Below are 13,086 nucleotides of genomic sequence, written 5' to 3'. Positions count from 1 at the left end.
GCTGATAGCAGGTGAGAATTCTGGCTGCCCAGCTGCCATAAGCCAGTCCAGTTCCACTCCAATTGTCTCTCCAATAAGCTTTTGCTAGAAGCAGCTGCCTAGAGCAGGCTGTGGATAAAAGTGAGGCTTCAAATCAGCAGAGAAGTCAGAGATGGGAGATGCCTTAGTAGATTCCACCTAATCCCTCCCAAGGAGGGCAAGGCAGGATTAGGCCCTACAGCACATCCCCCAGGGCTCTGTCCAGCCTAGGGCCTCCTTCTCTGGGGAGGTAATTCACAGCTAAGTGCCGGGAAGGTCCTCTAGACACAGCCCGCATGTTTCCCTTTCATACTTTTATCACTGGCTCCCCCATCACTGCACAGCTCCTAGCTAAGAGCCAGGCAGGGTCAGGTCCATGCTGTATTGTGGGGGCCTAGACCCAGCCCTGGCTCCAGTAGAAGGGGTCAGAACTAATAACTATTTTCACAGGGCTCAGTGGCCATGCAAATGCATGTGATGACTGCCCTCTGCTGGGGAATGACAGAACGCACCTGTACGTATGATTCCCTTCCTAAAAGCAGAGCAACTGTTTTGACGCCCTCCCTCCCGCATGCGGATAGGGCTGCTCACCGAGTCCCAGATACCCTCTGGGGGCTGATAGCACTTTCTGTGCCCCCCAGGAGCATAGACAAGGCAGCCTGCTTGTGCCTCTAAGTCCCTGATGATGCATATGGAGACACAATGGGTCACAGTGGCTGTTGTGCCCAGAAGGCCACCCCAGGCAGTAAGCCCAGTGACGGGGCGCTCAGACAGACTAACCGATACCAACCCCGTGCTTGCCACGCTGGCCTGAGCTCCTAGTCCCTTCCCTCTGGCACGGACACTCTCCTCTGGGTGAGGCCTTGTGGGACTCTAGCCATCTCTGCTATCCTGGGAGGGGCAGCGGAGGTGTGGGCTCTGCCTTTCCGGCTCAGCGGGCACAAACAAACCCACACTGTCTGTGAGTCAGGCAGCAGCCCTGCGAGGGGCCCCTTGGGCAGCTCAGCCCACCTGCCTCCCCACAGCAGGGCCAGGCTCAGGGGTGTCTAGTGCCCCGTGGACTGTGGGAGGGGGCTGGGTCTGTGGGACTAGCATGACATGAGGCTAAATCCAAACTGCAGCTCCAGGGAGCTGCTGGTCACTGTATAATCACCAGGGCAGTCTGGCACAGCTGGGAAGGAGGGGGAGTTAAAGGCTTTGGGAGGCAGGGCCCCTAAATGCTGACACTGTTGGGGTCACACAGTCCTTGCTCCTGGCCAGACCCCTCCTCCCACACTCATTTAGACCGAAGGACACCCCTATATGTATGTGAGGGGAAGGCCACTCGCTCTCTTAGGAAGCAGGGCACAGGCTGATGGCTTCCCCCCATCACAGCCTGTAGGGGGCTTTCCACTCCACCCAGTTCACAGGCCCATGGGGGAGCAACTGCCCCCCTGCCAAGAGTGCTGTCTATGGTGCCATCTCCTGGACAGGCCAGCTTTGTAAGTGATCTTTTCCCACCTCCTTCTCCCATGCCAGCAGCCTCTCCTGTAGCTCCCTCCCCAGTCCCCCTTCCCCACTTCCCTTCCCCACGCCAGCAGCCTCTCCTGTACCTCCTTCCCCAGCCCCCATTCCCCATTTCCCTCCCCCACGCCAGCAGACTCTCCTGTAGCTCCCTCCCCAACCCCCTTTCCCTCCCCCACGCCAGCAGCCTCTCCTGTACCTCCCTCCCCCATGCCAGCAGCCTCTCCTGTAGCTCCTTCTTCAGTCCCCCTTCCCCACTTCCCTTCCCCATGCCAGCAGCCTCTCCTGTACCTCCCTCCCCAGCCCCTCTCTTTCCTGCAATCCCCCTACCCCTAACACCTCCTTCTTTAGTCCCCCCCAGCACCCTTCACTCCCTTTGCCACTCCTCCACTTCTAACATTCCCTTCTTCCCAGCTCCTGTCCCCTCCAGTGCAGGCCACACCTTCACTCCCTCCTACTGTAATAATTAACCACCTAATGGCTCCAAGAAAAGGAGGACTTGTGGCACCTTAGAGACTAACCAATTTATTTGAGCATAAGCTTTCATGAGCTACAGCTCACTTCATCGGATGCATACTTATGCTCAGATAAATTGGTTAGTCTCTAAGGTGCCCCAAGTACTCCTTTTCTTTTTGCGAATACAGACTAACACGGCTGCTACTCTGAAACCTAATGGCTCCACTTCACCAAGCGGGGGAGGCTGGACAGCTCTGCTGCTGTGGTGCTGAGAGCAGAGTGTGCCCAGTGCCCACATGGCTGACTCCTCAGGCATTACACGCTCACAGCAGGGTGCAGGGGGAAGGAGATCCCGTATACATCACCTGGGAGGGACCGAGTGAGACCCCAGCGAACTCCTTACGTATAATGTGGGCTTGTGTTCGTAGAGCGGTTCCAGGAGTGACCCCTGTTCACATGGGGCCCATGGGGTTTTCCAGCTTCCTGCTGCTCTGGGGTAGGTGCGGAGGGAATGAACCGCTGGAGGCTGCCCACCTCCCATTCATCACCCTTACCCCGTTACCCAGGCCCTGCCCCCTCAGCCACAGGGAAGCCCTTTTCGCCTTGCCTGTCAGGCCCCAAGTGAATTCCAGTGGTCACGTCACTGCCCCCCGCCCAGGGCACTGGCAGAGCACGGACTTGACAGACCAGCTCAGCGAGTGCAATCTGCACGTGAATGCCAGCTCCTTGGCTGCTGGAGCCAGAGCGCTGAGAAGGAGCAGAGCTCTCTGCTGAGAGTGGCTGCTGGAGGCCAGCCAGGCTCATCAAATACAATGAGGGAGAGATGGACAGCTGGGAAGGATCAAGTCCTCCGCAGGGGGAGGGAGCTGTCACAGAGGCCCCCTCACTCTGAGACTGCATGGTAGCTCCCCTTGCAGGACAGCTCCCTGCACCTCCATTCCTGCCCGCCAAGGCAGCTCTCCCCAGCTCAGGACTCCATGCCCGCTCCCATTGACCCACAGGACGGCATGCACAACCCTATTTTATGGCACCTGCAGCTGTGCCGTCTGCGCCCTCCAGCACCCATGTGCAGGTGGTGCCGCTGTAGCTGGCATGGCAGTACTGTCTCCCTGCCTATGAGCTCCCCAGAAATGGGGGCTTCTTACAGATTTCTAAGAATGTGCCCATCACCTCGGCTTCTGGGCACACTTACAGAGCTTTAAAAATCGGAATGAGCCATTCCCACTGAGCGCTGCTCCTTCAAAATCCAGTGCCACACTCCTGTGTAGCTACTCCCTGCACCTTGCACTCCAGGGGCTGCCAAGCTGGCACATGGCCCCAGGGTAGCAGGGTGCCAGAGGAACCCAGACTGCCCCTGGGAGGATGCACTATACCACTGTGTTTTCATCACCTGCTTGTCCCAGCTGCTGAATGCCAGCCCTGACAGCCAAAGGATGAGAAAGGGACTGGGAGACGACCCTCCCCGGCTGCAATCAGATGTCCCGTTCCTTGGCAGCACTAGAACAAAATCAGTGTCTGGGTTCGGGGCTAGCATGACCTTAGCTCATCCCAGACCCAGCTTTGCCACCAGGAATGCCAGGCTGTAACACTGACAGCATACCTGAGTTCTGGGCTTCCCATCCAATCATGTCACTGAGCCACCTGTGTTTGGGGATGGGCAGGGATTTGGAGCTACTGACACTGACATCCCAGCTACCAGCCCTGCAGGCGCTTGGTCTGGCTAACATGCTTCCCTGCCAGGGATACCTGGTCCTCTCCAGCATCACACACACAGTGGATTCAAAAAGGCCTGCAGTAGTAAGCAGTGTTCCCACACCTTCTCCCCTTCGCTGCTAATGCTAATGCCCCAGCAACAGAGAAAGCTGTACCCACACTACCTGTAGATGCTGCAGCTATGGAGCTATCCCTCCCCACAGACTCAAGCTCCAGCCTCTTACTCTTCATTTTAAAGAGATACAGTCTCTAGCTGCCATGGTTATGCACAAAATCTTTCAGTGCAGCCCCAGTCGCCTGCCTGAGTCTGCACACAGCCTGAAACAAGAGCTCCAAAAGGTTAAGTGATCTCCTGAGTATCCCTGACAACAGGATTGTCTGGCTATGCAGACTCTCTCCTCAGACCCTATGCTACCAGCACTCCTAACTATCTTCGAGACACTAATGACTTCCTGAGGAAACTACAATCCATTGTTGATCTTCCAGAAAACACCATCCTGGCCACTATGGATGTAGAAGCCCTCTACACCAACATTCCACACAAAGATGGACTACAAGCCGTCAGGAACAGCGTCCCCGATGATGTCACAGCAAACCTGGTGGCTGGACTTTGTCCTCACCCACAATTATTTCACATTTGGGTTCAATATATACCTTCAAGTCAGTGGCACTTCTATAGGTACCCGCATGGCCCCACAGTATGTCAACATTTTTATGGCTGACTTAGAACGACGCCTCCTCAGCTCTTGTCCCTTAATGCCCCTACTCTACTTGCACTACACTGATGACATCTTCATCATCTGGACTCATGGAAAAGAAGCCTTTGGAGAATTCCACCATGATTTCAACAATTTCCATCCCACTATCAACATCAGCCTGGACCAGTCCACACAAGAGATCCACTTCCTGGACACTACAGCGCTAATAAACGATGGTCACATAAACACCACCCTATACCGGAAACCTACTGACCGCTATATTTACCTACATGCCTCCAGCTTTCATCCAGACCACACCACACGATCCATTGTCTACAGCCAAGCTCTACAATACAACCCCATTTGCTCCAACCTCTCAGACAGAGACAAACACCTTCCAGAACTCTATCAAGTGTTCTTACAACTACAATACCCACCTGCTGAAGTGAAGAAACAGATTGACAGAGCCAGAAGAGTACCCAGAAGTCACCTACTACAGGACAGGCCCAACAAAGAAAGTAACAGAATGCCACTATCCGTCACCTTCAGCCCCCAACTAAAACCTCTCCAGTGCATCATCAAGGATCTACAACCTATCCTGAAGGATGATCCCTCATTCTCACAGATCTTGGGAGACAGGCCAGTCCTCGCTTACAGACAGCCCCCGAACCTGAAGCAAATACTCACCAGCAACCACACACCACACAACAAAAACACTAACCCAGGAACCTATCTTTGCAACAAAGCCCATTGCCAACTCTGTCCACATATCTATTCAAGGGACACCATCATAGGACCTAATCACATCAGCCACACTATCAGAGGCTCCTTCACCTGCACATCCACCAATGTGATATATGCCATCAGGTGCCCCTCTGCCATGTACATTGGCCAAACTGGACAGTCTCTACGCAAAAGAATAAATGGACACAAATCAGATGTCAAGAATAATAACATTCAAAAACCAGTCAGAGAACACTTCAACCTCCCTGGACACTCAATTACAGACCTAAAAGTCACAATTATTCAACAAAAAAACTTCAAAAACAGACTCCAACGAGAAACTGCAGAACTGGAATTTGCAAACTGGACACCATTAAATTAGGCTTGAATAAAGACTGGGAGTGGATGAGTCACTGCACAAACTAAAAACTATTTCCCCGTGCTAATTTTCCCCCTACTGTTTCTCACACCTTCTTGTCAACTGTTTGAAATGGGCCATCCTGATTATCACTACAAAAGTTTTTTTTTCTCCTGCTGATAATAGCCCACCTTAATCGATTACTCTTGTTACAGTTGGTATTGCAACCCCCATTTTTTCATGTTCTCTGTATATATATCTATATCTTCCTACTGTATTTTCCACTGCATGCATCTGATGAAATGGGCTTTAGCCCACGAAAGCTTATGCTCAAATAAATTTGTTAGTCTCTAAGGTGCCACAAGTCCTCGTTCTTTCTCCAGTATTTATCTTCTGTCTAAGCTAACAGAGGAAACAGATGCTTAATCCATGTTTTGGGAAGGCAGATTTTACACGTGATACTTCAGAAAATGTTTTCTCTTTAGATCTAAGCAGTTGCTGAGCTATTGTTAAACATTCCCCAAATGGCTGGAGCGCTCCCCAGCCTTAGCAGCTCCTGACATTTTTACCATCATCTCAGTCATGTTAGCATGCTCCCAAGCAAGAACACTGCATGGAGGCCAATATGTACAGTGCCATGACACCATATCACAAACAGGGAGGAATTAATCTGCAACATCCAATCGTAACTGATCAAATCTTACCGCAAAGGAGAAATGAGGGAAAGCACCCAGCCCTCCCCATATAGCACTCTGAGCAATTTCCCCCTCCTCCAAAAGTCCCCCTCCAAAGAAGACCCTTGCAGTGTAGCCTGAGGTCAGCAGACCTGGCCTATTTTGGCCCTGGCGGGGGGAAGAGAGTTCCAAAGCCAAGGGGCCCATACAGAGAATACCTTGCCCCCTGCCCTCTGTTTCATACCGAACAGTGCCACTACCTCAATTGCAGCAATATGGCACGGGGAAGAGGCAGTCTCTCAAATAGGCAGTTCCTGGGCCATCTGGGGCTTTCCTGGTCTTAAACTCCATCTAGACATCCACAGCATGCATCCCGGAGCACTGATGGCACGTGTTCCCGGCAAGATATACCACTGAGTGGGCAACGCGAGCTTCTTCCGGGATTTAAGATGCAGTGTGATGCAACAATCCAATCCTGAGGTGGCAAAGGCATGAATCAAAGTAGCAAAGTCCTCATGGACAAGCAAAGAACGTGTCCTGTCTCCTCCTAGCCGGATACAAATAAGCTGATTAAATAGTAACTGGCAACCTACCCAGGTTGGGACTGCAGTAACACATGGCAGGCAAACATCCTCACTGTATCTTTTTGTTGCTATCCCCGACCCACCAACGATCTCTGCACTGGGCTGAGCTAGCTGGCACTCAACCATGCTGCAGTCCAGCAAAGCACTGCAAAAGGGACTTGCCTGCACCAGCTGAGTAGGAAGAGATAAGAACTGTTATAATTATTGGGCTTAAAAATTTACTTTATTTGTAAGCTTAAATGTAAAAAGTATGTAAAAGTTTATAAGATGTTACAACAATTTGTAACTCTGTTTGCTTGCTTGGGAATTAACTACGGAAAATAGGTCAAGTAGTTTTTAATGCTAAGTGTTATGAACTAATGCAAGAAAACCAGACAGACAAACTCAATTAGTCTAAACAGAAAAAAGCTGACTAATATGATTTAAGGACTGTTAAAAATAAATTAAATAAACAACAAAAAGACATGACTCCTGAAATCAACAGACTAAAATTAGTGCAGCAAATATGAGGCCTAATTGGTGGACAAAATAGTGAGAGATAAACTACACCACCCGCTTTTTTCCTTTTGGGTTTTTTTAAAAAGAGACTTAAAAAGACCCAAACATCTTGTCTCCCCACCACATTTTAGCTTCTTTTGTTTTGTTTTATTTTATTTTATTTTTCCCAGCCCTCAAGACAGAAGAAGCAGATCAGGATGAAAGCTTTTTTCTTGCGCTTGTTTAAGGAACTTGTTTTTTATTTGAGAGTTAACGTTCAAACAGTTCAAAGGCTAATCAACACTTTTATCTCGTCACCCTTAAAATCAATACAACAGACCACAGGCCCGGAAACGGAATGGCTTAAGGCCATGCCTAACTTTAAGCACATTGACTTTAATGGATCTACTCACAAAGTTAGACATGGCCACGAAGCTGGTCTGAAGACACTGCAGCCTGGCTCTGCAGGTTGTTATGAAAGCCTGCCAAGCCCTGGACAGAAGGGTCTGTCAGAGGAACAATCCTCCCCCTCCACGCCCCAGGAGAGTGCATGGCCTCGTACACGGGACAAAGGAAGATGGCTCCCTATCCCATCAGTGCGGGGAGTACTGGGCCCTGGAGGAGTGATCCCACAGGGCTTGCTGGGGGAGAGAGTAAAGTCCTGGAGTGTTGTGTGCTGGGCACAGTTCACAGCAAAGGCTGCAGCAGCGAGGAGACACAGTCTTAAGGCCCTGCTAGCAGCTCCTTCCATCCCGGGTTGGGAACAGCCTTATCTCAATCCCTCAGATAAAGAACAGCTCTGTGCTAAAGACTATCACAGGTGGCTTTCTGGACTGTGCAGAGGGGCCAGCAAGAGGCCCATAGGGAGGGAACAGGATTCTCTCTCCCTAGCATTTCACTCATTCACTCCCTGGTTGCCAGTCCCTGGCTTGCTGACTTAAAGAACATAAGAATGTCCGTTCTGGGTCAGACCAATGGTCCGTCTAGTCCAGTATCTTTCCTGTCTGCGACAGTGGCTGGTGCCAGATGCTTCAGAGGGAATGAACAGAACAGGGCAATTTCAAGTGATCCATCCCCTGTTGTCCAGTCCTAGCATTTAGAGGCTAAGGACACCCACAGAATGGGGTTGCACCCCTGACCATCCTGGCTAATAGGTCCATCCATTGATGGACCTATCCTCTATGAGCTTATCCAATTATTTTGAACCCAGTTATAGTTTTGGCCTTCACAACATCCCTTAGCAACGAGTCCCGCAGGCTGTGCATTGTGTGAAGAAATACTTCGCTTTGTTTGTTTTAAACCTGATGCCTATTAATTTCACCTCATGAAACTTTGCAGATCATGAAATGTGCTCATGACTCAGGAAGGTCCAGTCTCACAGCAACCACCCAGCAAATGGTGACAGCTCCGCCCAGTCAGAGAGAAATGCCCCAGCTAGTGCCACTGGGCTGCACTGTCCCTTTCACTCGGCCCATCCCCTGCCTGGGACCCCCATATTGGAGGGGGTCCTCCAGAATAGGGCCAGAGCACATTGTCCAGAGGAGTGGGGGTATGTGTGTGTATCCCTGTCCACAAAGGTCTGCAGCTCCAGACCAGGAAATCCTGCATATTTCACCACCACCAAATTCACCACAGCAGCAAACAAGCCAGCTGACAGCAGCAGGACCAGGCACAGCCCAGCTCCTCCTGGTGAGTGGGTAGATACTTCTCATGAACTGCCACATGACCTCTCTGAGCCCCACTGGGCTCTCTAGGGAGCAGCCACTTCTGGGCTAAAGCACCTGATGGGTGACAAAGTGTTAAAAGTGAACTGGCCGGGGAAATCAAACTCCCTCCCATGAGGATCCTGGGTGGCAGCACTAACCTGACTCATCCCAGCCATTGTTGAGCAAACAGGAGGCATTTATGGCCCAATATCTGAACACTTACACTGGCACCAAAACTAGAGGAAGAAAAGGTCTGTTGGTCTCCTGAGTGTCTGAGACAGGCCTTATGTGCAACAGCTTTGATCTATCATCCTCGGGATTAGGGCCTAGGATGCTCCTGCAGGGCCATTCAGCTTCCTTTTGAGCTGGCCCACCAGTATTGAACAGGGGGCACCAGGACAACCTGGTCCCTGCTGTGGGACTTTAGCTGGTGTTACAATTTCAGGCGTCTGTATAAGATGCTGGTTTGGTGTGTGTGATCATGTTGCTGCCCCCAGAGGCCAGATTGAGGGATTATAACAGCCTGCTATTTAGTGCCAGCTAATAGAGTTACTCCCTTTGTTCTTGTGCTTTTGGAGCTCCAGGTATTGGTTTCAATTCCCTATTTCAGCCATGGAGCCCTACCCCTTGTCCCTATGGCAAAGCCAGAGAGGATGGGCAATTATTCAGGTGTGACTGACTACCTGATCTGGGCTGCCTGAGAACTGAGGGAAAGCAGAGAGAGGCAGATGGACTGTAAGAAGACTGGCAGGTAGGCAAGAGCTTTTAAAACACAGTGATGAGTTGGCTAGCAAACCACTGCACTCTGCTGCTTGGAATCCAAACAACTGAGCTGGGTGCCATAAGCCCTGTACTGCTATGGCAACTCTCCCACAGCTCCTGTGGCTGGGCCTGTGTCAGTGGAGCATGAGGATCTGAATGCTATCCCCACTGCTGCTGTGAAGTTCTGAGAGGCCACAATGGGCACAGCAGAGACAACGGTGAAATCCCAGGTGGCCAAGGATTTGCTCCAACATCAGATCTTTCCCTGCTGTTTTAAGTCAACTCCAACTCTGATCCACTCAGACAGCAGGAGGGAGCAGCCTCCCTGCTAACCCAGCAATACACCTGGATGGCTCAGCCAAAGGCTCCCTCGGGATGTGGGAAATCAAGCGATACAGGGCTCCATATACAGCTCACCTTCAGCCACAACAACAGGCAATGGATTTCCCCTTTAAGAAAGCTGGGGAGGGAAAGCTTGCAACCCCATATGCCATGCAGAGAGCAGGAGTTGTCCTGCACTGTTCCCTGACAGGGATCAGGGTAGCACATGAGGCACACGGGAAATGGATTAGGTGGTTTATAGACTTAAATTCCCCTGTGGCTTGATGTACGTAGGTAAGAGGACAAGAAAGTTAAACAGGAGTGTGAATGAGCAGAGTGCTAATCACCCATGATATCAGGGGATGGAGGGAGATGGCGAGCAGCATCAGGGAAGGAAGCTGCCCCTTTTGGCCTCTGCTTCACACCTTGGGCGAGTAGAGAAGCAAAATGAACTGGACAAGATCTCCGCAGCACAAAACTACTCACAGCAAGTGAAGTGCTCCAGAGGTCTTGCCCACTTTGCTTTGCTGTTCCACTCACTCGCGCAGTGGAGTATTGGGGAAAGGGGGCAGTACTGGAAATGGTGCATGTGGGGAATTCGGGGGTTGTGGGTGTAGCTGATGAGGTTTAGGAGTAGCAGATCGGGCTCTATCTCCCTTGGCAGGAAGCAGTTTCAAGATGCAGGGAACTGGTATAAGTTTTGAGGTCCAACTGCGTGGGGCCTACACTACACCGGGGAGGTGGCAGGGAGCTTTCTTAACGGTTGCTCCCCAACAGGAAAGCTGGGCCTGTAGTGAAAGCCCAGGACTGGGAGTCAGGACACTTGGGTTCTATTGCCAGGTCTGGAAGGAAGTGTGGTCTTAAACTGTAGTGGTTAGAGCACATAACTGGGAGTCAGGCAGGACTCCTGGGTTCTATTCCCAGGCTGCGTCACCTCGGGTGAGCCACCTGACATGTAGTTCTAGTCTGAAAAGTGACTCTCCGCCCATTGCCTCTCTCCACTGCACTCACAGAACCAGCCTGCAGAGCCATCTGAGATAGACAGCCCCAGAGAAAGGACTGGGGCTCCAGCAGCCATCCTGAGATGGCTGACTCACTCCTTCAGTTCTCAGCTGATTGTAATGCAGAGGTTGTCCCCAGGGCAGCATCACTTGAACAGCACACAGCAACCCACTGAGCAACAGACTGCCCCTCTGGGCTGCGTGTCTGGGAAACCAGGAGAAGTTTAAAGCATCACACAAGGATGCATGTAGCTGAGTGTTGAGCATCAGGCCCATCCGGTTCCTTGGAGAGGTGGCTTCAGACGGGGCTCAAGGCATACTCCTGATGCCCAGAACAGGAGTTGGCATCCTCACTGGGGAAGACAGCTCGCTGTTCTGGTTCCAGAGCAGTCCCTTGGCAGGATTTGTATTCGACTGGGTAGAAGGACAAGGACTGTGCCCACTGGCAGGGATTGGATGGGCTTGCATTGGAACTGAGCCAGCAGAAGGGGGTTACTTGCTGTCTGATACCGAACAATGTCCCTAGAACCCTGGTTTATTCCACACTGAGAGCCCCACCCTCACAATCCATTGCGGCTGGGAAGCAGCTCAGGCTCCCTCCAACAACCCATGCTGACAGCTGCCCTGGAAGACGAATTGCTTCACAATGCAGAGGGCTGGTGCCCCAGCATTAATATTAGCACTACAGGTTTCAGAGTAGCAGCCGTGTTAGTCTGTATCCATAAAAAGAAAAGGAGGACTTGTGGCACCTTAGAGACGAACAAATTTATTTGAGCATAAGCTTAACATGCATCCGATGAAGTGAGTTGTAGCTCACAAAAGCTTATGCTCTAATAAATTAGTTAGCCTCTAAGGTGCCACAAGTACTTCTTCACAGACATAGGTAGTGACTTACTCACAGTCACACAGCAAGTCTGGGACAGAACCCAGGAGTCCTGGTTCCCAGCCCCTGCTCTAACCACACTGACAAAACACATTCTTGTACTCCTGAAGGCAAACTCTTCACTGCTGGACAAATGCCCAGCTCACCCTCTCTCCCTCCCAGTTAGCTCCCTACTCCAGCTTCTCAGACTGCCCTCACACCTTGCTTTGCTGCTTCTCTTTCCCCGAGGAATGCCTAACTCCTGGCACCACCCCATCCCTGAATTCAACCTATCACAGACTGTGGACATGCTGCTCCCTCCTGATCTGGAGGCAGCTCTGGGCAGTAGGATGGGAGGGAGAGGGGACTGTAATGGAACTGGACACCGCACTGAAGGGACAGCTGCTGCATGAGCTGCCAGCAAGCTGTGTGGCCCTTTAACGGGATTGCAGACTAAAGCTGTGACCTTGAGAGCCCAGAGCATGGTGCGCACAGGTAGTACCTGCACCTTCTTCCTGCCCCTGACACACACACGGGCACCCTGCAGAGGGCCAGACTCAGCCATTCAGAGCTGAGCCTAGCTACAGGCTCAGGATTTGCTGCCTAAGCCCGAGCCTGCCCAGGAGTTCAGAGCAACAGAGAAAGTCCAGTGGTGGAGGGGCACCCCTCCCGAGCAGTTACAAAGATGTTGATGTATAAGCTAAAAGAAAAGGAGTACTTGTGACACCTTAGAGACTAACCAATTTATTTGAGCATAAGCTTTCGTGGGCTAAAACCGACTTCATCATGGTGCATCCGATGACGTGAGCTGTAGCTCACAAAAGCTTACGCTCAAATAAATTGGTTAGTCTCTAAGGTGCCACAAGTCCTCCTTTTCTTTTTGCGAATACAGACTAACACGGCTGCTACTCTGGAACGATGTATAAGCTGAATCTGAGCACGTGTGGGACGTCAAAGGAAAAGCGAGCCATTAGGTAGGGTCTGAAGGGGGGCTGGCACGGGGAGGTCAGTCCATGCATAGCTGGTGTCATGCACAAAGGTGGGAGAGAGAGGAGAAGGGGCAAGGACATAAAGAATGAGACTCGAGATGCAGGCGAGGGCAGAGCCGCATAAGGTGGCAGGGCAGCAGGGATGGTGCAGTCTGAAGGCTGGTCCACAAACAGATTTTGTACTGCTATAGGGGCATAGCTAAATCAGTGCAATGCCTTAGTATGGATGCAGTTATAGCCG

General features: G+C 51.4%; 1 protein-coding gene across 1 annotated transcript in view; it reads right to left on the bottom strand.

Annotated features, from left to right (window-relative positions):
* SLC29A1 (solute carrier family 29 member 1 (Augustine blood group)) overlaps window positions 1–13,086 on the bottom strand; it is a 57,263-nt gene that overhangs the window by 43,506 nt on the left and 671 nt on the right. The window lies entirely within an intron of this gene.

This window comes from Lepidochelys kempii, chromosome 3 (assembly GCF_965140285.1).
Source record: "Lepidochelys kempii isolate rLepKem1 chromosome 3, rLepKem1.hap1, whole genome shotgun sequence".
Classification (NCBI taxonomy): Eukaryota; Metazoa; Chordata; order Testudines; family Cheloniidae; genus Lepidochelys; species Lepidochelys kempii.
This window is presented reverse-complemented; position numbering and strand designations above follow the sequence as displayed.